We start from the raw sequence: 25824 nt of genomic DNA, 5'->3' as shown, positions 1-25824 counted from the left end.
AACTATTCGTCACTCCGTTGAAAATCTATATAGTTAAACATAGCATTCATATAAGCAAACATACTAGCAAGCAATTCTAACACTCATTATAAAACCAACAAATAAAATGCAAATCAACAAGGGACACCAAATAAAAACAAAGGAAAACTACACAACAAAACTACTAAAGAAAACTCTAAGACATAACACAAAACAGTTTTGTCCTAAGTAAAAACTTAACAACAATTAAAACACTAAACTAATAAATTAACAGAAAATACAAAGTAAAACAACTAAGTTAACAGAAGGTATTTTTCATAAAATTTTATTTGCAAAAAGAAACAAATAAAAAGCTTTTATGAAACACTAACTATGACCTAAACAAGTTTTCCTACAAAACTAAGTAAAATAAATTTTTAAAACAAAAACAAAATTTTCTTTTGTTGACTAACAGAAACTAAACTAAATTTTTCAAGAGTGACAAAAAGAAATAATTTAAAACTAATAAAAGCAATAAAGAAAAGACTTAAAACAAAACTATAACTAAAACAGTACTGTTTTGATAAAAACCTAATTTTAAAATAAACTAAAAATAAAATACTCAACACTACTGGATAGTTAAAGGTCCTAGTGACTAGGAGCAAAAAGAATCAATAAAAAAATATTTTATAAAACTCAAGATACGGCCAAATTAGTGATTTGAACAAATTTCATCAAACTCAAGTTTAAACTACTCAAATTTGAAACCTAATGGCACAAACAGAAACTTCAACAAATTTGTGACAAAATGCAAAAAGAATCACTCAATTTGGATCTAAAACATAAAAGTTATTAACAATCTAAGGCAGAAACTATTTCTGTTCTTAAAACAGAAACTAAAATAAACTAAAAAAAACAAATCGGACAAATGCTACGCGTCGGGCTGCTACTGGGCTAGAGGATGTGCGATCCGACGCTAAACTGCGCTCGGCCGATTCCTAAGTAAAACACGTACGGGCGATCAAATAAACTAAACCGATCGGCCGGTTAGATCTAAACCGAAGAAAAACCGCGACTAAAACCCGATCTAACAAAATAAACCTAATTGTTCGCGGGATCTAATCTACGCCGTTAGATTAAGATCGGACAGGGAGGAGAGAAGGAGAGCTCACAGCGGGCGGCGGTGGAACTCCGGCGATGGCGGTGGTGGCTGTGGTCGACGATAGCGATGCTCCCATGGTCGTCGGCGTCGGGGAAGAGCACCAGCCGATGAGGCGCTTGTCACGCCCAAGATGCGACCCTATCCTAAAGGAACACGAAGGTCCCACCAAGGATAGAAGCGCATCTTGAAGACGCTTTTGCAAGGTGGATATCATTACATCAACATTACATAATATTTGGGGATACATACAAGGCATACAAGTGCCGCAAGAATACATCAATACATCATTCATAAGATCAACATCCTACTATGGATGAAACATAAACAGAAACTCAAACGACATCCACCCTGCTAGCCCAGGCTGCCGACCTGGAACCTATCCCCTGAACGAAGAAGAAGCAGAAGAACTCCAAAACAAGTAAACATCGCTCTCGCGTCATGATCATCGTACAACCTGTACCTGCAACTGTTGTTGTAGTAATCTGTGAGCCACGAGGACTCAGCAATCCCATTACCATGGGTATCAAGACTAGCAAAGCTTAAAGGGAAAGGAAGGGGTAAAGTGGTGAGGTTGCAGCAGCGACTAAGCAATGTATGGTGGCTAACTTACGCACATAAGAGCGAGAAGAGAAGCAATGGAACGGTCGTGAAACTAGCAATGATCAAGAAGTGATCCTGAACTCCTACTTACATCAAACATAACCCAGAAACCGTGTTCACTTCCCGGACTCCGCCGAGAAGAGACCATCACGGCTACACACACGGTTGATGCGTTTTAATTAAGGTCAAGTGTCAAGTTCTCTACAACCGGATATTAACAAATTCCCATCTGCCACATAACCGCGGGCACGGCTTTCGAAAGATAATACCCTGCAGGGGTGTCCCAACTTAGCCCATTATAAGCTCTCACGGTCAACGAAGGATATTCCTTCTCCCGGGAAGACCCGATCAGTCTCGGAATCCCGGTTACAAGACATTTCGACGATGGTAAAACAAGACCAGCAAAGCCGCCCGATGCGCCGACATCCCGATAGGAGCTGCACATATCTCGTTCTCAGGGCAACACCGGATAAGTCAAGCTACGAGTAAAACCAGACCTCGAGTTTCCCCGAGGTGGCCCCGCAGGCTGCTCGGTTCGGACCAACACTTAGAGAAGCACTGGCCCGGGGGGGTAAAATAAGATGACCCTCGAGAGAGCGACTCCCTAGGGAAAAGAAATAGGCTAGGCAAATGGTAAAACCAAGGTTGGGCCTTGCTGGAAGAGTTTTATTCAAGGCGAACTGTCAAGGGGGTCCCATAAATCACCCAACCGCGTGAGGGACGCAAAATCAAGGAACATAACACCGGTATGACGGAAACTAGGGCGGCAAGAGTGGAACAAAACACCAGGCATAAGGCCGAGCCTTCCACCCTTTACCAAGTATATAGATGTATTAATAATATAAGAGATATTGTGATATCCCAACATAAACATAATCCAACATGGAGCAATCTTCATCTTCACCTGCAACTAGCAACGCTATAAGAAGGGCTGAGCAAAGCGGTAACATAGCCAAACAACGGTTTGCTAGGAAGGGTGACAAAGGTTAGAGGTTCATGGCAAAATGGGAGGCTTGAGGAACAAGTGAATAGGTAGCGCAGCAAAGCGATAGAGCGAACCAACTAGCATAGCAATGATAGTAATGAGATTCAAGGTGACGGTCATCTTGCCTGAAATCCCGCTAGGAAGAAGAACGAGTCCAAGAAGAAGATGAAGCCACGAAGACGAACGAATCCTCACGATCGCAACGACACGGGAACTATCGAGAAGAAGCACACAACAAGGTAAACACCCCACACATGAACAAAGCATGATGCTCAACCAAGTATGATGCATGACAAGGCTATATGAATCTACTCATGACAAAAGATGATGCATACAAGAACAACACATCAAGGCAAGTTTAAATGAGGCCGGAAACACCACATAACAATTCCGGTAAGTCCTCATATGCAAATTTCGAAATTGGTCCAGAACTGAATAAACCTTATGTTCAAGTTGTTAAACAGCAAGTTAAAGAGCACCGTGATGATCTACACGAAATTCTAGTCAAGTTACATATAAAGTTCATTAGATCCGGAGCTACGGCCTAGAAGATATGAGCAACACAAGATAAGCATGGCATTGATGAAAAATGCAAACAAACGTCAAGCAAACACCTCAAAACAAGGATGCAACATGAGAATATGAGACTACATGCAAAACTAAGCAAGTTTCATATAAGGCATGCTCAAAACGGAGCAACGGTGCAACACATACGCTCCAAACAATACATAGCAACAATCTGACGAAAACAGCAACTAGGCATAATGCAAGCATCAAAACAATAAGCTACAACAACTCAACATGAAAACAAAAGGCATGGGCATGATGTACAGGTAAAGCACAACAAAACATGAACACTGAGCCATCTCCAGAAATCACTAGAACATGCTCAAAAGGACATGGCAAGATTGCAAAATAATAACAGGTTCACAGACTTGGCAGAATTACTGGACATGACAGAAACAACATCAGGTTACAATGTTCAGAGCACGAAATCAACATGCTACAGGAACTTATCATAGCAAAGAAAGGCATGAATCTACTCAAAGCATATAACAAAAGTCCCTTACTGACCATAAGCCAAAAAGGACCAGAAGATATGATGGCAAGCACGTAAACATAGCAAGTTTCGTTATCAGGTTTCAGACTTAGCAGAAAACAGAGCATGGCAGAAATAATAATATGTAGGCCTCTTTGTGAGCTTGATGCACTCACTACAGAGCAATGCATGACAAACCAAGCATACCTACAGCAAAATGGCATGTTTATGAAGCTAACCATGGCAAGAACAATAGCATAGCATGTATGGATCAACTACAATAAGCTTGGCAAGATTGCATATCATGTTAAGAATCTGCCAGAAATATTTTATAGCAAAAGTAGAGCAAGATTGAGTCATGCTATGGCACTCCATAATTGCAAACAAGGGCAGGAATGGATCAATTACAACTATAGCTACAAAACATCCTTACTGAACATCTCCAAAATATGCATGGATCTCTCTGTAGCATCAATTTTACATGGCAACAAAATTACAGCAGACAAGGACTTGGAGAAATCACTAAGTCCCTGAAATCAGAAACATTACGGAAGCTACTTTGCATGCTTGTGCTAGTCACCACAGAGATCACAAAAATACATGGCATACACCACTGGAAAGATGGCATGGCATACAACAAAACACATGTAGAGCTCATGCCCATAAGATGCACAGATTAAAGATACAAAAATGACAAATCTCCAAGTTCTGATAAGAACCAGAGAATAACAGCAACTAGCCCTCTTCCAACAGAGATTTGGGCATCAAGATGGACTCAAATGAACATGGTGCAATTGAACAAAATGAAGAGCATCACGAGACGAACAATTTGACATATTACACGCGCGAATCGGAGCTACATACACGGAGTTATGGAGCTACGAACATGGCAAGATGCTGAAGAATACAATGACTTGGTGAAAACGAGGGGGAGAGGAAAAGTCAACGGGGGCTACCGGATCGAGATCTGGCCGAGGCGACGCTCGAGCTCGGGCCGGAGGACGGCGGCAGAGCCAGAGAGGAGGGGGCGAGCTTGCCCGGCGAGGAGCGGCGCCGTCCGGCGAGGAGGCGGTGGCCGACGGCGACGAAGAGGACCGGGCGGCGGTGACGAGGAGCTTCGGGCGGCGGCCATGGCGGCGGGAGGAGGCGCGGGCACGCCGGCGGGCGAGCAGGAGCCGAGGGGCGGCGGCCATGGCGGCGTGAGGGGGCGCGGGCACGCCGGCGGGCCTGCGCGGGCGGCAGCGCAAACGGGATGGGCCCCGCGGGCCCGGTTCGGGCCGCGCGGGCCGCGGCGGACGGGGCGGCGCGGGGGCTGAGGTGGCGGCGCGCAGTTGGCTGCGGGAGACATCGAGGGCGACGTGGCGATCCACGATTGGTCGGGACGACGTGGCCGGTGGACGCGTCCGGCGCGGGCGGACATGTCCGGTGGCGCGAGGAAGAAGATGACTAGGGTTAGGGTGGTTTCATCCGTGATTTGAGGAGGGGGAGGTGTTTAAATAGGTAGAGGGAGCTAGGAGAGTCCAAACGAGGAGCGGTTTTCGCCCACGCGATCGTGATCGAACGACCGAGAGCATGGCGGAGACTCAAAGGGGTTTTGGGGCTGTTTGAGGGGGGGTTTCGCTGCAACACCCAAACGGACTTTGCGGTTACCCGGTTAACCGTTGGAGTACCAAACGACCTCCAAATGGAACGAAACTTGACCGGTGGTCTACCGATGGTATACCAAGGCCACTTGACAAGACTCGGTCCATTCCGAGAAAGTTCAACACCCGCACACGAGAAGAGGCAAAAGGGGGCGCCGGGTGACATAGGAGTGTCGGATTGCAAAACGGACAACGGGGAAAATGCTCGGATGCAAGAGACGAACACATATGCAAATGCGATGCACATGATGACATGATATGAAATGCAGATGATGACATGGCAAAATGCAACACGCAAGCAAATGACATGGCAACGACAGCGAATAACTGGCAGACACCTGGCGCATCGGATCCGGGGCGTTACAGTGCTCGATGGTGAGCTCGGCGGTGGTCGGTAGTGGCCTTGGAGACGACGGAGTCGAACGGCGGTGAGGTCGAGGCGGAGATGACGTCGGGTGGTCGACGTTGGTGGTGCTCCTGTGGGTTTCGGGCGAGGGCGAGGGCACGGGGAGGTGCGGGCGAGCGAGGGGGGTTTGGTGGTGGGTTCGGACGATGATGAGGTGGTCGTAGTGGAGAGCTAGCGGCAGCAATGGCGGGCGGCGGAGCTCTGGCTCCGGCGAGAAATGGCAGCGAGTGGAGAGGGGTTCGGGGGTCGGGAAGGGGCGGAACGGGGTGAGGGGAGGGGTATATATAAGGGGGGAGTCGACTTGGAGGAGGGGGCGGATCAAGGAGAAGATCCCGAAGAATCCGGGATACGGCGGCGGTTGCGCGAGCTCGGGTGCGGCCATGGCTTGGCGTGAGGAGGAAGAAGATGGCGGGCCCCGCTGTCAGCGACAGAGGTGAGTGAGGAGAGGAGCGGGCGTCCGGACCGAAGGGGATTCGGTGCGGGCGAGGCTGGGGAGGCCGGCTCGCCGGTTTGGTGGGCTGCGGGGCAGGCCGCCTAGCTGCTAGCTCGGCCTGGTCGGCCTGGCTGGCGCAAGGAGTTTTTTTTGTTTTTAACAGACAAACAAAAGTAAAAAGAACCAAAATAATAAAAACTATATATAGGCATAATATATATAAAAATGTTCAGAAAAAACATTTCCTAAAACATGAACTATTTATATAGTTCAAATAAAATCCACAAAAAATCAAATAATGCAAACAATGCTACTGTTGCATTAAAATCCAACAAAAATCATTTTTAAAATACCAAAATTATTTTCTCTTAATTTTCCATTGAAGGGAATCATTTTACCCTTATTTCCATTTATTTATTTTTAGGAGAAAATAATTTGAATAAAATCCAAATAATTCCAAATTTGAACGGGAGTTTCAAAAATACTTTCAAATGACTTTCAATTTGATTCTTTTTAACTTCCAACTCATATTTCATATAATTGAAGAAGTCATTTTATCTTCTCTCCTGAAAATCATTGAGTTGCATAAAGTTTTGAATTTGAAATATTTTTCAGATGGAATTCAAATCTTTTCAAAACCCTTTTCATTTATTCATATGGAAGAAGTCATATCATCTTCACTCTAGGGTTTTGTGATAAAAATGGATTTGAATCCATGGAGATCAAAATGCAAAGATGAATGTTTTAGGAAAGTCCTTTTATTCCCTCTCATTCAGCTTTCAAAAAGTTTCAAATTCCACCCAATTTCACCCAATCAGTCACACAACAATCAAACAAACAATCATAAATATTTATTTAATATAACATTCCAAAATTTAGAATTTCCGGATGTTACACTAAATGATAGTTGAGTATGTGGACTTGCTGAAAAGCTCTTATATTGACTCTTTCCGATGTTATGATAAATTGCAATTGCTTCATAGTTTGTTGGTTCTCAATGAAGTTTCTGATTCATGCTTGACATTGTGAATAGATTATTACTTGAGCATAAGAAATCATATGACAAAATATATATTTGTTGCTGTTATAAGAATGATCATGATGCCCTCATGTCTGTATTTTATTTTATCGACACCTCTATCTCTAAACATGTGGACATATTTATCGTTATCGGCTTCCGCTTGAGGACAAGCAAGGTCTAAGCTTGGGGGAGTTGATACGTCCATTTGGCATCATGCTTTTATATCGATATTTATTGCATTGTGGGCTGTTATTACATGTTATCACAATACTTATGCCTATTCTCTCTTATTTTACAAGGTTTACATGAAGAGGGAGAATGCCGACAGCTGGAATTCTTGGCTGGAAAAGGAGCAAATATTAGAGACCTATTCTGCACAACTCCAAAAGTCCTGAAACTCCACGAAAGTTATTTTTGGAATTAATAAAAAATACTGAGCAAAGAAAGTACCAGAGGGGGGCCACCCACCGTCCATGAGGGTGGGGGGCGTGCCCTACCCCCTGGCAGACCTCCGGTGCCCATCTTCTGCTATATGAAGTATTTTACCCTGGAAAAAATCATAAGAAAGCTTTCGGGAAGAAACTCCGCCGCCACGAGGCGGAACCTTGGCGGGACCAATCTAAGGCTCCGACAGAGCTTTTCTGCCGGGGAAACTTCCCTCCTGGAGGGGGAAATCATTGCCATCGTCATCACCAATGATCCTCTCATCGGGAGGGGGTCAATCTCCATCAACATCTTCACCAGCGCCATCTCCTCTAAAACCCTAGTTCATCTCTTGTATCCAATCTTTGTCCCAAAGCCTCAGATTGGTACCTGTGGGTTGCTAGTAGTGTTGATTACTCCTTGTAGTTGATGCTAGTTGGTTTATTTGGTGGAAGATCATATGTTCAGATCCTGTATGCATATTAATACCCCTCTAATTATGAACATGAATATGATTTTTGAGTAGTTATGTTTGTTCCTGAGGACATGGGAGAAGTCGTGCTATAAGTAGTCATGTGAATTTGGTATTCGTTCGATATTTTGATGAGATGTATGTTGTCTCTCCTCTAGTGGTGTTATGTGAACGTCGACTACATGACACTTCACCATTGTTTGGGCCTAGAGGAAGGCATTGGGAAGTAATACGTAGATGATGGGCTGCTAGAGTGACAGAAGCTTAAACCCTAGTTTATGAGTTGCTTCGTAAGGGGCTGATTTGGATCCATATGTTTCATGCTATGGTTAGGTTTACCTTAATACTTCTTTTGTAGTTGCGGATGCTTGCAATAGGGGTTAATCATAAGTGGGATGCTTGCCCAAGGAAGGACAACACCCAAGCACCGGTCCACCCACATACCAAATTATCAAAGTAACGAACGCGAATCATATGAGCGTGATGAAAACTAGCTTGACGATAATTCCCATGTGTCCTCGGGAGCGTTTTCCTTCATATAAGAGTTTGTCCAGGCTTTTCCTTTGCTACAAAAAGGATTGGGCCATCTTGCTGCACCTTATTTACTTTCATTACTTGTTACCCGTTACAAATTACCTTATCACAAAACTATCTGTTACCGATAATTTTAGTGCTTGCAGAGAATACCTTACTGAAAACCGCTTATCATTTCCTTCTGCTCCTCGTTGGGTTCGACACTCTTACTTATCGAAAGGACTACGATAGATCCCCTATACTTGTGGGTCATCACTCGGCCCAACAGTGGCCCATTCAGGTTAAAAGGCTGGGCCTGTCAAAATAAGCGGGCTGGCCCATTAGCGGCCTACTTGAGTCAGGCCCATTTACAAGTACGGCCCATACAAGTTACACAGAATCGGCCCATCAAAGGCCCATTCTAGATTTGACAATTTCCAGCCCATCGTTAGTTTAAGCCCGTTAACGGCCCGCTACGTCTTTAGGCCCAATTGCGGCCCGAGCTTCTTTCGGCCTGTTTGCAGCCCATCGTCAGTTCCAGCCCGTTAACGGCCTGGAACGTCTTTCGGCCTTTTCTCGGCCCATTCTGCAGTTGGGCCAATTCTAGCCCGCTGTGACTTTAGGCCTATCTTCGGCCCATTCGGTAATTGGGCCAACTCTTAGCCCATTTTCCTCTCGGCCTGTTAACGGCCCGCACAACAGTTGGGCCTTTGACTTTAGGTCCATTAGGGGCCCACGCCCGCAGGGCATCATTTCAGCCCAACGCGACTTTCGGCCTGTTAGAAGCCTAGTTTGCAAATTGGGCCTCCTTTGACCCATAACAATTTCGGCCTCTTATTGGCCCATAAAGTAAAAGGGCCGAGACAAAATTGACATTTATTTCGGCCTGCTAGAGGCCCGCGGGCCATTTCCATTTATACGGCCCTATCAAGCTTTTGGCCTATTAACAGCCTGCTAAGAGCCGTTGTTACGGTGGGCCACATCATTTGGGATCCACTTAATATTATTTTGACCAGCCCAGTTAAGGCCTGCTTTGACTACACATATTTGTTCGTTTGTATGGCATCCAGGAAATGCTTGGGCGTGTTGGCCCCCATTTCAAGGCTATAGCATATTCAAGAATTATCCTACTCTATACTATCGCCTCTAAAAACATACACTATACAATAAAAAGACTAAGGCATAGAAACGTAGAATAATCCTACACTATACAATAAATAAATTACAGCCGAATATACCCACTGGGCATTATAGTTCGGCACCAGTGATAATAAAGCGTACACAAACAACAAATTACATATACTGGACAAATAAAGCTCATACATCATGGACACGCATCAACATAACTTACCATTTGAACTATAATCTCTTCAGAAAATAGGATTGGCCAGATTCAGATAGCACAAATTTTAGTCTGCAAAATCTCCAATTCCTTCGTGGTTACCTCAGTGTCTTGTTTCATTTTTTTGACTTCTGCATCTAATACCTGCATGTCCAGTCTCAACTTGTTGATTGTACGTTGAGAATCATGTACACGTTGTCTTGCCACCTCTAGTTCATGCTCGAGAACATCAGCACATTCCAATTCCAATCCATAATCACTCGGTAACGGCCATGCCGCACTGCTCGCAGATCTTTGTGTTGATGTCACTTCATCCTGAAATGTTTCTGTAAGTACACATGACTAGGGCAAAAATATAGTTACAACAGTGAAGCGAGCAAGACAGACTATTTTGTACATGGCAAAACAAGACTAACAATAATATTACACGTCATGAAGCATAAGCAGGTGATATTTTTAAAATTTATAAAAATGGTAGTCTATGTAGCCTGCATACAGAAATCTATCTTAGCTCACCAGAGGAGCATGATGTTGGGGCCAAATCCAAAACACATACAAGTTACAAATTTAGACAACATGTTGCGTATAAGTAAGCAAGCAGTTGATTAAAGTCTTAGGGAGCATAATGAACAGCAGAGGGATTCATACAAACCTACTACAGCAAGCAAAACTATGCAATCATTAGCCTAGTATAAACTAGATTGTGAGCCTCATGCAGTAATAGGTTGTTAATAGACTTCAAAGCTTCAGGCACACTTTGCCAGAGTAATTAAATGGTAAGGCCTTTAATTATGTGAACTAATAGTTATACAAGTACCCAACATCAGGCATCATTGTTTGGGCATCTCATTAACTGAGGACAAATAAAGCAATTGAAAAGAGAAAATTAACTATGCCTGAAACAAACAAGGAATTGAACTGTTGAGTTGGATACAGTGACTTACCTTAACTGGTTGAACAGGCTTAGCGCTGCCCCTACTTCTCTTGCAAGGCTCCTTCCTAACATCTTGTACTTGGAAATCCTCAATCTTATCTTCATTGCACCCCCTCTGCAAGGTGACACAAACTAGTTACTCGTCTCCCTGGAAGATAAATATGCATACTTTCCAGTCTGTGAACAACACAAAAGTACGAGACTATAACAAAACAATACCACATAATGAAACATGCCACATCTCTTGCACTTACACACAATGAAATGAGCATTTACTATGTGTGCACTATGTAAAAACTAGGCATACCTTCAAACTGGATCTCCAGGTACTCTTGGAGAGCCTACTTTAGTGTACAGCCAAACCTTCATGTCACCTATGAGTTAGACAAGCCCCCACTACATCATCCCTTAGTGTTTAAATCGTTGACAAGCTCTGTTAGAGTGTTAGGTCAAGAACAGCAAGTAATCAAAGCAAACAGTCCTGGTATGGCTGGCTGATGCAAACAAGCAATTAAACAGATGTGTGGGCAAATCTTACATACTCCCTCCTTCCATCTATATAGGGCCTAATCGTTTTTTGAGGCTAACTTTGACCAAGTGTTATAGCAATAATATATGACATGCAAGTTACACAAAGCATACCGTCAAATTCGTACGTGAAAGGAGCTTCCAATGATATAATTTTCACATTATAAATCTCATGTATTATTAGTCTTATCAATAGTCAAAGGCGGTCTCGAAAAACATATTAGGCCCTATATAGATCGAAGGAGGGAGTATCAAGAAAAGAAGCAAAGAAGGAGGCTTAAAGACCATCACTTGACTGACCAGATTTAAGGGGCATTTAAACATCATGTGCAACGTATGAACTAACATAAACATTGCATATTCCAGATTCTACAATGGAATGCACATGTATTAGGTTATGCCATGTATGATGATGCCTAAATGTACACTATAGCACGCAGGAGTGATTCATCATTGCACGCACAATTGAATTGCAGGTTAAGGGCCAGTTCTATTCCGCCTTTTCAGAGCTTATTGTAAAAATAAGCCATAAAATATGTAAAGAAGTCATTTTTGAGTTATGGGCTTAACTTATTTCGCTTTGAAGGGGGGTGTTTCGGGTAGAAGCTCACTAAAAATTGAAGGGAAGGGGAATAGTGAAATGACTCTGTTGTCTGCCTATATTACACTCAAAGTGCAACTGCTCACGCCCGCGTCACACCCGGCCCTCAAGTAAAAACAAACACGCAAGCGTTCATTGCCCTGCCCGCTTGCATCTCCTCTCCCCTTTCCCTCTACCTTGATCCCCTGCCTGCAGCGCTAGGGTTCCTCCAGCGAGCCGTCTGCTGGTCCCATCTGGCCTGGTCCTCGACGATGCTCTGTCCAGCTAGGCTACATGGCCGGTGGGTAGGACCAAATGTCCCTGGCTGCTCCTCCCTCTGGCGCTGCCCCTCATTCTCATGGTCTCCAGCATCTGCTCCACTGTGGTCCGTCCAACACACTACTCCGGCAGGCACCGCACAACTACGGCTGATGCCACACTACGACAGAAGGCACCTCATTCCCCCTCCCCTCCTCCCAGGCCGTGGCCTTGAGGTGCTGTTGAAGGATGAGCTCATCCAACAAGGTGAGGATCTCCTCTGATTTTTTGCCAAAATTTTCATTCTGATCCACTATACGATGAATTGCTATGAGCTGCTTCTGCTGCTGCTATATGATGCATTGCTATGAGCTGCTCCTGCTGCTTCTATATGATGAATTGTTGTGAGCTGCTGGTGCTATATGATGAATTTCTATGAGCTGCTGCTATATGATGAGTTGCTATAAGCTGCTCCTGCTGCTGCTATATGATGAATTGCTATGAGCTGCTCCTGCTGCTGCTATATGATGAATTGCTATGAGCTGCTCCCGCTGCTGCTATATGATGAATTGCTATGAGCTGCTGCTGGCATATGATGAATTGCACACTATTGCTACTGCTGCTGCTGCTGTATGATGAGTTGCTATGAGCTACTGCTGCTGCTATATGATGCTTTCTGGTGGTGCTGCTATATGATAATAACCAGCCACTTGGACCATCGAATTTCAATAAATAATTTTTCTTCATTTAAATGTGGGTCCTGTGTTCTTCGTTTAAATTAGGCAATGGGATCTCTATGGAAGACATTGACCAAAGTAGATTGTGCCAAGTAGATGGTATCTTTGTATTTGCATTTTGAACAAATAGTGATGGTCTGTTTTCCTATCATATTAATTACTACACTGGGTTCAATTTGTGATGTTTGCAAGTCAAATTAATTTTCATATGGGCAGCAAAAAGACAAAATATAATGCAATCTAGACTTTTCACTGATCATACCAAAGATAAGCTGAAAAGGAAGGCAATGAAAAGAACTGGTTGGCATATTACCTGGAGCTTATATTCACATGTGCTTATTTTCTTAGGATAACTCGTAAAAATTGCCCCTAAGAAACTTGGCCAATAGAACTGACATACAAATCACATGTCACGATGATTGCAATGGAGGAGTGACCTACCATAGCACACTGTATAGGCTCACCGCTGCCTCTCCTTTTTTTGCGATGTTCCATGAAATTGCCACATACATCTTGTACATTTTCATTGTGTAACCCCATCTGCAAGTTGACACGGCTAATTTCAGACATCTCTACATGATAATACATTGCATATCCCTTGCGCATATTTAAACCACCAATTAACGATTGTGTGTGTAGCATAAACTAGCCATGACTCTGTGTGCTGGACTAGCAGGCACTCTAAGGGAGCCTAATGTAGTGCACTGAAATTCCTACATGCCACCTACGATTTTGTGTAATGTACTACCTCTGTTCCTAAATATATATCTTTGTAGAGATTCCAGTATGGACCACATACAGATGTATATAGATGCATTTTCGAGTGTCGATTCACTCATTTTGCTCCGTATGTAGCCTATAGTGGAATCTCTAGAAAGACTTATATTTAGGAACGGAGGTACGAGGTAGTATCATGTATGACATCTACATATCTTAATTTAACAGCCAGTAGTAGAAATCTTGTCTGCACAAAGGGATTACTGGTCAAAAATCCTAGCAAAGCACGCTGGCAGGCACACAACAATACAAGAGAGAGAGAGAGACGCACTTACAAGATCATAGCAATGCCTCAATCCAGGATCTTGGTTGGCCAAGCTGTTAGATCCAGAAGAAACATCGTCCTTGTAGTTTTTGCAAGCTGCATAACAGGTAACAGCGACCTGTTAGTATATTTGAAGTACATCGGGCAGGTGATGTTGGACGGGTTTAAAGGTGACAAGTTCCTAGGTCGTGGCGGGTGCTTGGCATCTTGCCAGACGGTGGGAATCAGGTTAGAAATGTCAAGGGTGATGAAGCAGCGCTGGCTGTCGGGGTCCAGTAAGGAGATCTAGAACCGTTGAGTAGGGTGTTTGTGGAGCGGCTCCGGTAGGGTGGACTACGGTGTGGGCGAAGCGGATCTATGGTCGTGGACGAGGGCGTCGGTGAAGCTGCACCGGTGGTTGGGTTAAGGATGGTGTCGACGATGCGGATCTGCGACCGTGGACGGGGCGTCAGAAGCTGCTCCGGTAGGTTGGATGAGGGTGCGACGAAGCGGATCTGAGGCCGTGGACTTGTGAGTTGGCAAAGCGGGCCCGGTAGGGTTGAGAATGGTATAGGCGAAGCTACTCCGGTAGGGTTGACGATGGTGTCGGCGAAGCGGCTCCGATAGGGTTGAGGAAGGTGTCGGCGCAGAGGATCAGAGGCCGTCGACGGGGTCGTCGGTGGGGCGGCTCCGGGGGGTGTGAACGAAGCGTCTCCGATGGGGAGTACGAATGAGCCGCTGCAGATGCGCTGCGGTTGACGAGAGTACCGGCGAAGCAGATCCGGCGCCGTGGATAAGGCCGACACTGAATGGGTTGTGATACAGTGGTGGATAAGCAGTCTACTTGTTTCTAGTGGAGGTGGGAGGGGTAGATGCGGCCACAGAAGTAGATCCGGTGAGGTGGACGCCGCTGGCAGTGAATGGGCTCTGGTACGCCGGTGGATGAGCAGTCTAGGGTTTCGAGAGGGGAGGCGTAGAAAGGCCGATGAAGTATAGACGGCGTGATGTAAGATGCTCTGGTGCTGTGGAATTAGTCGTTTTTGTGGGAGGGGGAGAGGAAATGGGGGTGTCGTATGGTGGGGGGAACCGGAAGTTACCAAAGCAGCCCCGACCTATTATGTAGATGAGGGCGGTATTGTAAGTGTTGTTCTCTGTGCACCAGGGACAAAAGGGGAATTTCGCATGCTAAAGACTAGGTGGCGGACATTTTAGAAGGAGGCGGGAGATTTTGCCGCCCGTGGGAGCGTTCGTATCCAGTTTCAACTAATTTTGGACCGTGCTAGCGGGAAGGTCATGCGAGACTGTGTACATGGGGCACGCGTCAGCAGTTAATAACTAGTGTGAAGTCCATCCAGAAAAAAGACAATAACTCGGGATGATGCGCCGATAACTTGGACGTTCACACGGGCGCGGCCAATCGTACGGGTGTAGAGGCGCGTTCACAAAAAAAGGGATCAAACGCTCAGCCTATGTATTTCTCGTGTAAATAGATAATTTAGTGTCATTGGTTATTTACTTTAAACATAATGCATTGACGTGTTAGTGTAGAAGCGCACAAAAAAAAATGGATATTGTAGTCCCACAAAAGAAATGGATATTGTAGTCCGCTACTTAAAAGTGTTACCACATATGATTACATAGCCTCCATTTCATAAATTGCATACCCGTTGAATTCATATATGAATATTACATATATTACTTGATAATAGAACCTTAAATCATCCAAGACTAATTAATTTGATTGCAAGAGTAACAATGGTGCATGTACATGATAGCTACATTGGTTGTTTGAAGAAACATCACTGTAACTTTGGCATGCACAATTGAAAAGGTTTATTTAGATATAAAAAAATGTGATATGTGAGTGTCAAATCGTTATAACGTTGAATTGATATTGTACCTTCGGCCATGATACGAAGTAGATATTGATTTATGTTCAAGCGATGCACGTCCACGATCGCTAGATAGTGATACGTGAATGAATTGTGCAATCTCTCTCACACGCATACATATCTCATTTCCCCGTGGGCATTGGAATCACACACGCGCACTTCGTGTATTTCTCTCCCTACGTCAAGGTTAGAATTCGTCTTTCTACCCCGTCCTACAAGTCTCTCGCACAGAAACACACACGCTCTCTCTATCGAACACGCCCACCCCTTTAATTCCGCCCACCCACAGCCACTAATGTCTCAAAGTATAATTATGTGTCTCACACATATGCCTAAGGTTAACTCGAGTTTCGGAACCATATGAATATATACAATGGGATTCCAGCAGAGCACCTTTTGTTTTGAGATTTCGCTCTCTCTCTCTCTCACACACACACACACACGCGCGCGCGCGCGCTTAGACATTGTTTCTCGCTTCTTTTTTCCGGCACTTGCATGCACACCTTTTGTTTATCTCCGTGATGCTTTAAGTATGCCTCGCACACATGCTATCTACCTATCCCTTAATATAGATATGTGTCACACAAACTCCTTCTCCCTACTAGCAAGATGCCCATGCGTTGCACGGAACATCAAGATGCATTTGTATGAGTAGTTTATCTTGTGGAAGAAAAGGATGAACGAGGGAATGCATTATTTGCAAATGTGGAGAGGGGTGTGGGTATCTTTTTACAAAATTGCCATAGTTTCCTTCCTATCCGTCAGATATAAATCAGATGGCCTATATTGCAGGATGGCAGGAACACCATCATCACCAACTCTGTTTTTTTATAAGAGTAGAGATATGTAAGTGTCACTACCCCCCCCCCCCACACCCACACACACACACACTTCCCGACACCGAAGGAGTAGGGTGACACCTCGATCTTCATACTAATCTATCGACTGGCTTCTCTCTCAAACACACACACACACACACACTACCCGACACCGAAGGAGTAGGGTGGCACCTCGATCTTGATAGTAATCTATCTACTCCTCTTTCAAACACACACACATACACACACACTCGCTAGTTGTGCCTCTGTGCCTACCGTGCACACTCTCGATACGTCTTTCTCTCCCTCCCCCTCCCCCCAACCCCAACAATGACAACAGAAGGGTGACAACTCGATCTGATCTTAATCTGTCAATTGGTTTGTCTCTCAAACATTGTGTCTCTGTGCTTCGCTCATACACACTCGATACGTCTTTTTCTCCGTAGCCCCCTCGATATGTAGACTTCTCGCGCGCGCACAACTGTAGTGACGATGACGCTGAACCCATTGTGCCTTGTTTTTACCGGCCTCATGTGATAGTTTTCACCCTTCTGTTAATTAACAAGGCAACCTTTTCTTTGTTACTACTAGTGAATTTGAAATCATTCGTGGCAGACATAAAATATATCACTTCAACCCAATTATCGCAATAACTATTTTAAAAGAAACTAGCTAGATGCCCGTTCGTTGCACGAAACATCAAGATGCATTTGTATGAGTAGTTTATCATGTGAGAGACTAGCAAGATGCCCATGCGTTACACAGAACATCAAGATGCATTTATATGAGTATTTTATCTTGTGAGAGAAAAGGATGAACGAGGGAAGGCCTTATTTGCAAATGTGGTGAGGGGTGTGGGTATATTTTTGCAAAATTGCCATAGTTTCCTTCCTATCTGTCAGATATAAATCGGACGACCTATATTGCAGGATGGCAGGCACACCATCAACACCAACTCTGTTTTTATAAGAGTAGAGAAAAGGATGAACGAGGGAAGGCCTTATTTGCAAACGTGGAGAGGGATGTGGGTATCTTTTTGCAAAATTGCCATAGTTTCATTCCTATCCGTTAGATATAAATCCGACGGCCTATATTGCAGGATGGCACGCACACCATTATCACCAACTCTGTTTTCTACTCCCTCCGTTCCTAAATACTTGTCTTTTTAGAGATTTCAACAAGTGACTACGTACGAAGCAAAATGAGTGAATCTACACTCTAAAATATGTCTACATACATATTCGTATGTGGTAGTCCATTTGAAATGTGAAAAGACAAATATTTTGGAACAGATGGAGTATAATATAAGAGTAGACATGGAGATATATCTCCAGCATCGTCTACAACAAAAATGTGCTGGACTGGTTAGCGTCGGATGCTCGCAACACAATGACCTGAGTTTGAATTCTGTCTTTAACTTTAGATTTTTATATTATATATTACTTATTTAATATATACTTCTTTCGCTACTGTACTGACAGAGGAACCTACAGAGTACTTAGAATACAAGATTAATGATGGACTTGTTTCTTTTTAACTTTCTGTACGAAGCTGTAGCCACCCTGCAAGTCACGTGCACACTGTACATGCAATTAACTTTTTATAGAGGGAGAATCATACACGCAATTAACTCAAATGAATTGGATGTGACTCTATTATTTCCAGCATAAGAGCATCTCCAACGGCAGCCGGCAAATTTCCTCCCGCTTCCTTCCGCGGAGGACGACATCAAACGCCAGCGGGATACATTTTCACAACTCTAACCAACCAGATGAAATTCGTGCAAACACGGACTGTTTTAATATAAGCATGAAGGATTTCGTATAAAAAAGCCGGATCTTCATATAAACATGATGGATTTCATTACATTTACATGAACTAAGCGGTGCTAATCCGGCTCTCTTGGTATAATTAATACTCCCTCCGTCCGGAAATACTTGTCCTAGAAATGGATGTATCTAGACTTATTTTAGTTATAGATACATCCAATTTATCCATTCTTAGAACAAATATTCCCCACCAGCCGGAGAGGGAGTACCTAATCTAAATGGCCGCCCGCGGTCCCTTTGTCTTCCTCATGTCCGGCAGACACTTGCGGGGTCGACCTCGGAAGAGACGAAGCAGCAAATAAACCACCTGAATGCGCAGTCGTCGCCTCGGCGGTGGCCTTCATGGGACCCAAGTGGCGGCGGCCTCCCGTGTTCTAGTTCTCCTCGATGATGGCGGCGGACACGGAGAAGCTGGCCACCGAATCGTCGCTCTCCACGCACCCGGCTTCTGTCTCTGCCTGCATGGCACTGCCACAGGCACGGGAGGCGCACCGACAGAGACGGGAGGCATGGCCACCGCAGACACTGGTGGCGCGGTACGACGCGGCAGCGACGACGCCCGTACCGGCGTGGAGCAACTCGCCACTCCTCATCGAGCTGAACTGGAGTGGCGAGTTGCTGAACCACGCGCCGGCTTGGGGCGACAACTGGCTCCGTCAGGCCAAGCGAGGTTGGTGAAGCACCGAGCGGCCTCGCCCGTATCCGGAGGGCTCGGCGGGCCATCCAGCTGGGTAGTGTGCCGGAGAATGGCTCCTCGGAAGCCATCGGAAGAGTGGAGAAAATGGTGAAGGAGGAGATGGGGGAGCGGCGGAGGGGTGCGATTCTTGCCCGCTGTATGTCTGGCCTCATTTAAATATAGGGCGGATGGTAGGAGCTTGGCTGGCGTCTGGCCTCATTTAAACTGAGGGCGGATGGGAGGAGCTCGGCCGGTGTTGCGTTTAATTCCGGCCTGCTCATGAACGAACCTGTGGCCGGAGTAGGTTTCTCGGTTTGCATGCGGGTTTAACGGAGGGGTTTGATGGAGGCGAGGAGGCGTGTTCAGCCGGGCATGCAGCGGGCGACGCAGTACTATTCAATTTGACAACGGGCGGCGCAGTTCCCGATACGGCTTTAATGCGGACGAGGGAGGGGGTAGCGGTTCTCGAAATGTTGAATGGCCAATTCCTTCAATTAGCATCGTGAATGCATGAGGGAAGTAATGGGAGGAGGACCGGGAAAAGAGGTTGCACGATGTGAATGCAACGCAGTTTGCACTCATATAAAGGCACCCCTCCATTCCAATGCATCTACCACATCGTACGCACCTAAGCATTTGCCTAAGCACCTACACTAAGTGCAAAAGTCCTCACTCGAGCGGCTAGCGGTTGTGCCAGATGGTCCACGACGCCGGCCTGCGGCATGGCGCCAAGGATTGTCTCCAGACGGTGTTGGCGACCGGCTGGTGAATGGCCGCCGTCGACGCCAACTACGACTCTCAGTTGGACCAGATGATCGTTGCCACCATGAACAAGTTCACCGTCCTCAAGAAGCTCGCGGACGACATCGTCGTACTCCTCCAGCCCGCGCGCCCGTTCTCCTTATTGCCTGCCACCCTAATCGACCTCCATGGCCGGAACCTTTTTCAAGCACGGGTCGCCCTGCAACTGTCCGCCGATGCCACGAAGAATGTCCACCTGGAGGTCGCACTCGCCGCGAGGCGCCTCGCCCTGCAAGAATTCGTCGACCTACACATCCACGTGTACGAGCAAATCGTGTACATAGATATCTACAAGGCCAGTGAGGACGCTACAACGTTGGCCTTACTCAACCGTCTGGAAGCCTTGGATGCCTTTGCTGAGAAGCACCTTGACCTCGCCACAAAAACTGCCGCTCCTTAGCCGCCGGTCGGTGGCCCGGCGCACTAAGTTGAGGAGGAGGAGGTGGTACGTTGATGGATGCATCTTTCTTCTTGCCTCCTGTAACCACCACTGCGATCGCATCATCATGGCCTTAATTCTTATTGTGCTATTGCATTCTCGTTCCAGTCAATACCGACATGTGCGATTCCTTTGCTTAATTATATGCATCATTGTAACTAGTACTCCATCCGTCAATTTATAAGTTGTGCTTACCTTTTCCATCAACTTCGTGCAACGCATGGGCATCTTGCTAGAAACACTAGAACATGTCGGACCGCATGTGACCAAACTGATGATGCGCCGACCTAGCTACTACGTACCCTGCTTATTTGGTGGAAATAGCCCCGCCCTATCGTTTCCAATCGTTATTTCTCTACTCCGTTGTTTCTGTGCTAGAGTTAGTTTCTCTACTCCAACTCCTATAAAACACTCAGTTGGTGATGGTGGTGTGTCTGCCATCTGTCATTTCTGACAATTAGATCTGCATCTAACGGCTGAGAGGTAAGTTGTGGCATTTTTGCAACAATAGCCCACTTCTCTGCTCCAATTTGCAGAAAACCCATTATTATCTTGAAAGCAACCACATCCCTCCCTCACCTCATCAAAACAGCCTGAGAAATATATTTTGAGTGAAAAGTAATATGTTAGGAGTATATCAAAACAAGAGTGATTTCTTTCAAGTTTGTGAACAAGTACTACTATTCTACTACTTTGGATCCGTCGCAACGCACGGGCACATTGCTAGTAAAAGGAAAAGGCCTGCCGCGTTCGCGTCGCACCCCCACACGCCCAGGAATCGGGAGTACTCCACGGCCAGTCCGGCACGCCACATAGCTAGGGAAGGCGTGTTGCCTAACATTTTCACTTTCATGTGGGACCGCTGTTGAGCAAACCGACTATTGGCAAACCGCACCCCGCCCGCCGCCGGGTTGGAAAACAGAAACAAGGGGAAGATCTAATTGTAGCACGAAAGCCAAGAAATTTGGTGTCTGATGGGGCTCGTTGATAGAGTAGGTGCATTCCGTACTACTACTCCTACTAGTATGAAGTTTGTACTACAACTAGTACTACCACTATACAACTAGGTACGTGCACGACAGAACATGGTAGGAACAAAAAAGGGAAGATCTTGTTTTGGGTGATTTATCTTTTTTTTCAGTCAACGTAGTATGAATAATATGATGTGGGGGGCACCCATGAAGCTTATTGGCTCGGTTGCATGGCTACGAAAGGTTAAAGAAAAATAAATAGATAATGTGTTTAGAGTGGACTCCACTAAATAGATATACTTTGGATCCATTGCAACGCACGGGCCGGCACATCTATACCCCTACTAGATGCCCATGCGTTGCACGGAACATCAAGATGCATTTCTATGAGTAGTTTATTTTGTGAGAGAAAATGATGAACGAGGGAAGGCCTTATTTGCAAATGTGGAGAGGGGTGTGGGTATCTTTTTACAAAATTACCATAGTTTCCTTCATATCCGCCAGATATAAATCGGACGGCATATATTACAGAATGGCAGGCACAATCCTCCAAAACTCCCGGTAGGGAATAAAAGAAAAACTCCCACCATCTCTCACCAACCTCCCGACTCCCTCCAATGCATCGCCGCCGGCCCCAACCTCCTGATTCCAGCGCGTTGCCGGACCCCTCCACCTGCTTCCGCCGCGTCGCCCCGAACCGGCGCCGCCGGACCCCTCTTCCCTTCTGTCGGCGTGCCTCTTCCCCCGCCGCCGGAGCGCCACTTCCCCCATCCGCCGGCGCTCCTCCTCCCGCTCCACCCTAAACCATGCGCCTCCATCCTCCCACCCCGACGCGAGCGACCCACTGGGCGCCGCACCTGCATCGCCGCCCCCCTCCCCAGCCACCGGCGCGCCATCCTCCCCGCTCCACTGCCGCCACCCCGCCCCGGCCGCAACCCACGACGCCCTGTCTCTCCTCCCCTGGATCGCCGTTGCGTGCCGCCGATGCAGGACACCTCCCGATGCGCTGCCGCCATGTCGCGGATGACCCCGAGCGACCTTCTTTTCCACCTCCCCAAGCGCCGCCACTCGGGACCCATCGCACTCAGGCCCTCACCCCTGCCGCCGCGACCTTCTCCCCTTGCCACCGCGACCTTCTTCCCCCTGCCTCCGCGACCTTCTTCCCCCTTCCCCGCACCGCCCTTCGGATGAGAGGCAGCGCTCCAACCAGCCATGCTCATGGGTCACCGCCCACCACCAGCGCACCTCATTCCGCCGGCACGAACTTCCTCTCGCCCCTGACTCAATCCTTCTTTGGCCGGCCAGATCCGAGCGCCTTCTCTGCCCACGCCTCTCCGGCGAGAGCCTCCTTCTCTACATACTCCGAGTGACTCCGGACAGATCCATGGAGCTCGAGAAGTTCATTCGCTGCGGAGGTGGTTGCTGCCGACTCCAGGTGAGCACCTGCTCCTTGCTCCTCCTGGCTTCTGCTCATGCCCAACCCACCTCCTCCCCTTTGTCTGCACGTGGAGGCGGCCGTTTCCGGATGTGCTTATACATATTGAACTGCAAGGTTGCATGACTCGGTTTGAGGTAGTGGCTTTGCCGCTGCAGGGCTTCGCCTCACTCGGACGACTCACTACCTCTAGCGGCCGCCGCCGTCCATCGCGCCGGCTCATGTCACCTTCCTGGTCGCCCCACGCGCTGACCAGCACTGCCCCGATCCAGCTCCTCCATCCTCCAGCCACGACAACCAAGTCCAAAAACAAAAGAAGTTCTGATTCTCGCAAGCTACAAGTTCAGAGCTTTCACTTCTCTGAACAAAATTCAGATTTTTGCACCTACATATATGCCAAGTAGGTTCACTTGTGCGAGCGGTGCTTCCAGTTCAGTTGCAAGCTTTCGCTTCTTCATGATCACGATCGCTTGCTTGACTTCTCTTCTTCCCTGAACCCAATCCCCTGGGATCATGCAGGGAGTTTCAAAGAGCGTTAACTACTCAGAACCTGAGTATTTTGTGGTGGTTTGATCTGAATGATCAATATGTTTGCTTCTTGATACTACACAAAAGAAGAAAAACGGCAAGTCTATCATCCAATTGATTGTGTGTTTCAGAATTCAAGATCGGTAATTTCTACATTGGGTGGTAGGTCCACGCACACAATCTCTGCTTTCAACTTGAAGAAAAAGCAGTCATCATGTCCGGCACAAACACAGAAATCTCATGGCCCAGTGATCTGCCGCGTCGCACGCCAACAATGAGCGACAAGCTCAAAGATTCGCTTGATTTAGTCGGAGGAAAATGCATACTGCATCCGTTTGTGGCTGCAGAAAATACAGAAGTTCCTTTAGAGATGTAGTATTATTCTTCAGAGTTCTGATAACTGAATTTTGGGCCGCTGAAACATGCTAACCTCGACCTTGTAAAAGGATGTTCAGAAGTTTGAAGTAGACTAAAACAAAAGTTCAAAAAAAAGAGCTATGTGCTGCTGCGTCCGTAGTAGGTGTGGTGTCTCGTATGTGTGTGCGGGCGTTCACTGTGTGGGTCCTCGTGTGTTTCTGTGGGTCGTATGCTCCCATGTGTGCGTGCTTTTTTTTTTTGAGAAAAATGTGTGCGTGCTCTAGTGTGTGTGTCATGTGTGCTCTCATGTATACTCCGTATAATTATTGTGTCCATATGTTCATAAGGTTATTTGATTGTGTCAAGAAACTTCTAAATTTTATATTTGTCCATTGCCCAGTGTATAAGCAAAAGATGCTCACTTTTCAAACTTTACAAGTTCAGTCGATAAAAGTGATAAAAAGAAGTCCACTTAGAAAGACACAAAATAAAACTTTGCATAATATTGGGAATCCAGAGATGAAAAACATAGGACATTTTGGGAAGGCACATGAAAACATTCAAACACCAAACATGGGGGAGTCCAAACAGAACCAACTGAACATTATAAAAAGCGTAAGTGAAGTTCAAACAAGAGTGTAGAGAAAATGTTCAATTTCATTTTCCTTGATTTTAAAAAGAAACCTAGAAGTTCAACAATAATATAATTGAGGCGTTCAATGTTTCTAGAAAAACCCTAGCTAGTGTTTATAAAAAATGGTTTTTCATGTTTGTAAAAAATAAAACCAAGAAGTTTAAATTTAAATAACATAACGGTTTGACGTTCTTTAGAAAAACAGATTGTACCAATTTCTAACAAACCAAGAAGTTCAAATAAAAATACTATTTTGATGTTTACAAAAAGAACCGGATTTTTCCCGAGTTTGAAAAAAAGACCAAGTAGGTCAAATTAAAGTAACAGAAATACTTGCATGTTCATAAAAAACGGAGTAGTTCGATGTCCAAAAAAAACTCAAAATTCTTCTCGTTCCTAGGAAAAATAAAAGTTTGAAGTTCAATTTTTTAAATAATTGTTCTATGTTTACTTAAAAATGTTTTTTGCTTTTCTAAGAATAAAAGTAAGAAGGTCAAATTAAAATAGCAGAGTGTTTGGCTTACATGCTAAAAAACAAAAAAGGATGGCGTTTTGGGCATTTTTAAAACCACTCATAAACGACGAAGAACATAAAAAAATTGTCTACATGAAAAAGTTGCTTATATTTAAAAGTTTTCCACCAGGTATATCATATTCCTTAATTCAAAAAATGGTTTGAAATGTTTGAGTATATCATTCAAAACAAATTTTAACGTATTGAAATAACTCTTGGACTGTCATGAATTTGGAAAATGTGCTGACGGAAAACTTGCGCCTTTGAAAAAGCTTTCTTATGGTATATCATTTGCTCAATTACAAAGAGTACTTTGGATGTTCGGGTCAAAAAATAGAGAGCAGTACAAATTGAAAACAACCAGAAGTTCACCTACTGCATGGAGTGTGTTTCATACAAAAAAGAGAATAAAACGCAAAGTCTAAAAGGTTTGTTTCTAGAAGTTCAGGTACTCAGTCCGGAATAGTTCAAAGATTCTTGTGAGAGAGGTTCACCATGTATTTACATGTTCAAAAAACACACAAAATAGAATTTCAAATTTAAGCAATGGCAAACATATGTGTGTACCAAAAAATCCCATGGATTTTTCCATTTTTTGAAAATGGATTTTCCTCGTTTGTAAAAAAACCTAGAATTTTGAATTTAAATAACGGAGTGGCTCAATTTTTATTACGAAATTAGGATTTTACATGTTACTAAAGAATAAACCGAGAAGGTAAAATTTAAAAAATTGAGCGGTTCAAAATTTAAAGGAAAAATGGATTCTCCTTCTTTCTAAAAAACTAGTGGTTCAAATTTAAATAACAGAGAAGTTCAATATTTATTATGGTACCAAGAAGGTCAAATTAAATAAATAAGTTGTTCAAAAAGTTTAT

At 45.1% G+C, this 25824-nt stretch overlaps 1 long non-coding RNA gene and 1 pseudogene across 1 annotated transcript; both read left to right on the top strand.

The window, feature by feature from the left end:
• Positions 1-25824, top strand: part of LOC141021638 (uncharacterized) — a 117915-nt pseudogene that overhangs the window by 32670 nt on the left and 59421 nt on the right.
• Positions 21757-24152, top strand: LOC120962717 (uncharacterized). The gene is made up of 2 exons (XR_005753509.3): positions 21757-23316; positions 23436-24152. It is a non-coding gene; the product is annotated as an uncharacterized lncRNA (long non-coding RNA).

This window comes from Aegilops tauschii, chromosome 4 (assembly GCF_002575655.3).
Source record: "Aegilops tauschii subsp. strangulata cultivar AL8/78 chromosome 4, Aet v6.0, whole genome shotgun sequence".
Lineage (NCBI taxonomy): Eukaryota > Viridiplantae > Streptophyta > Magnoliopsida > Poales > Poaceae > Aegilops > Aegilops tauschii.
This window is presented reverse-complemented; position numbering and strand designations above follow the sequence as displayed.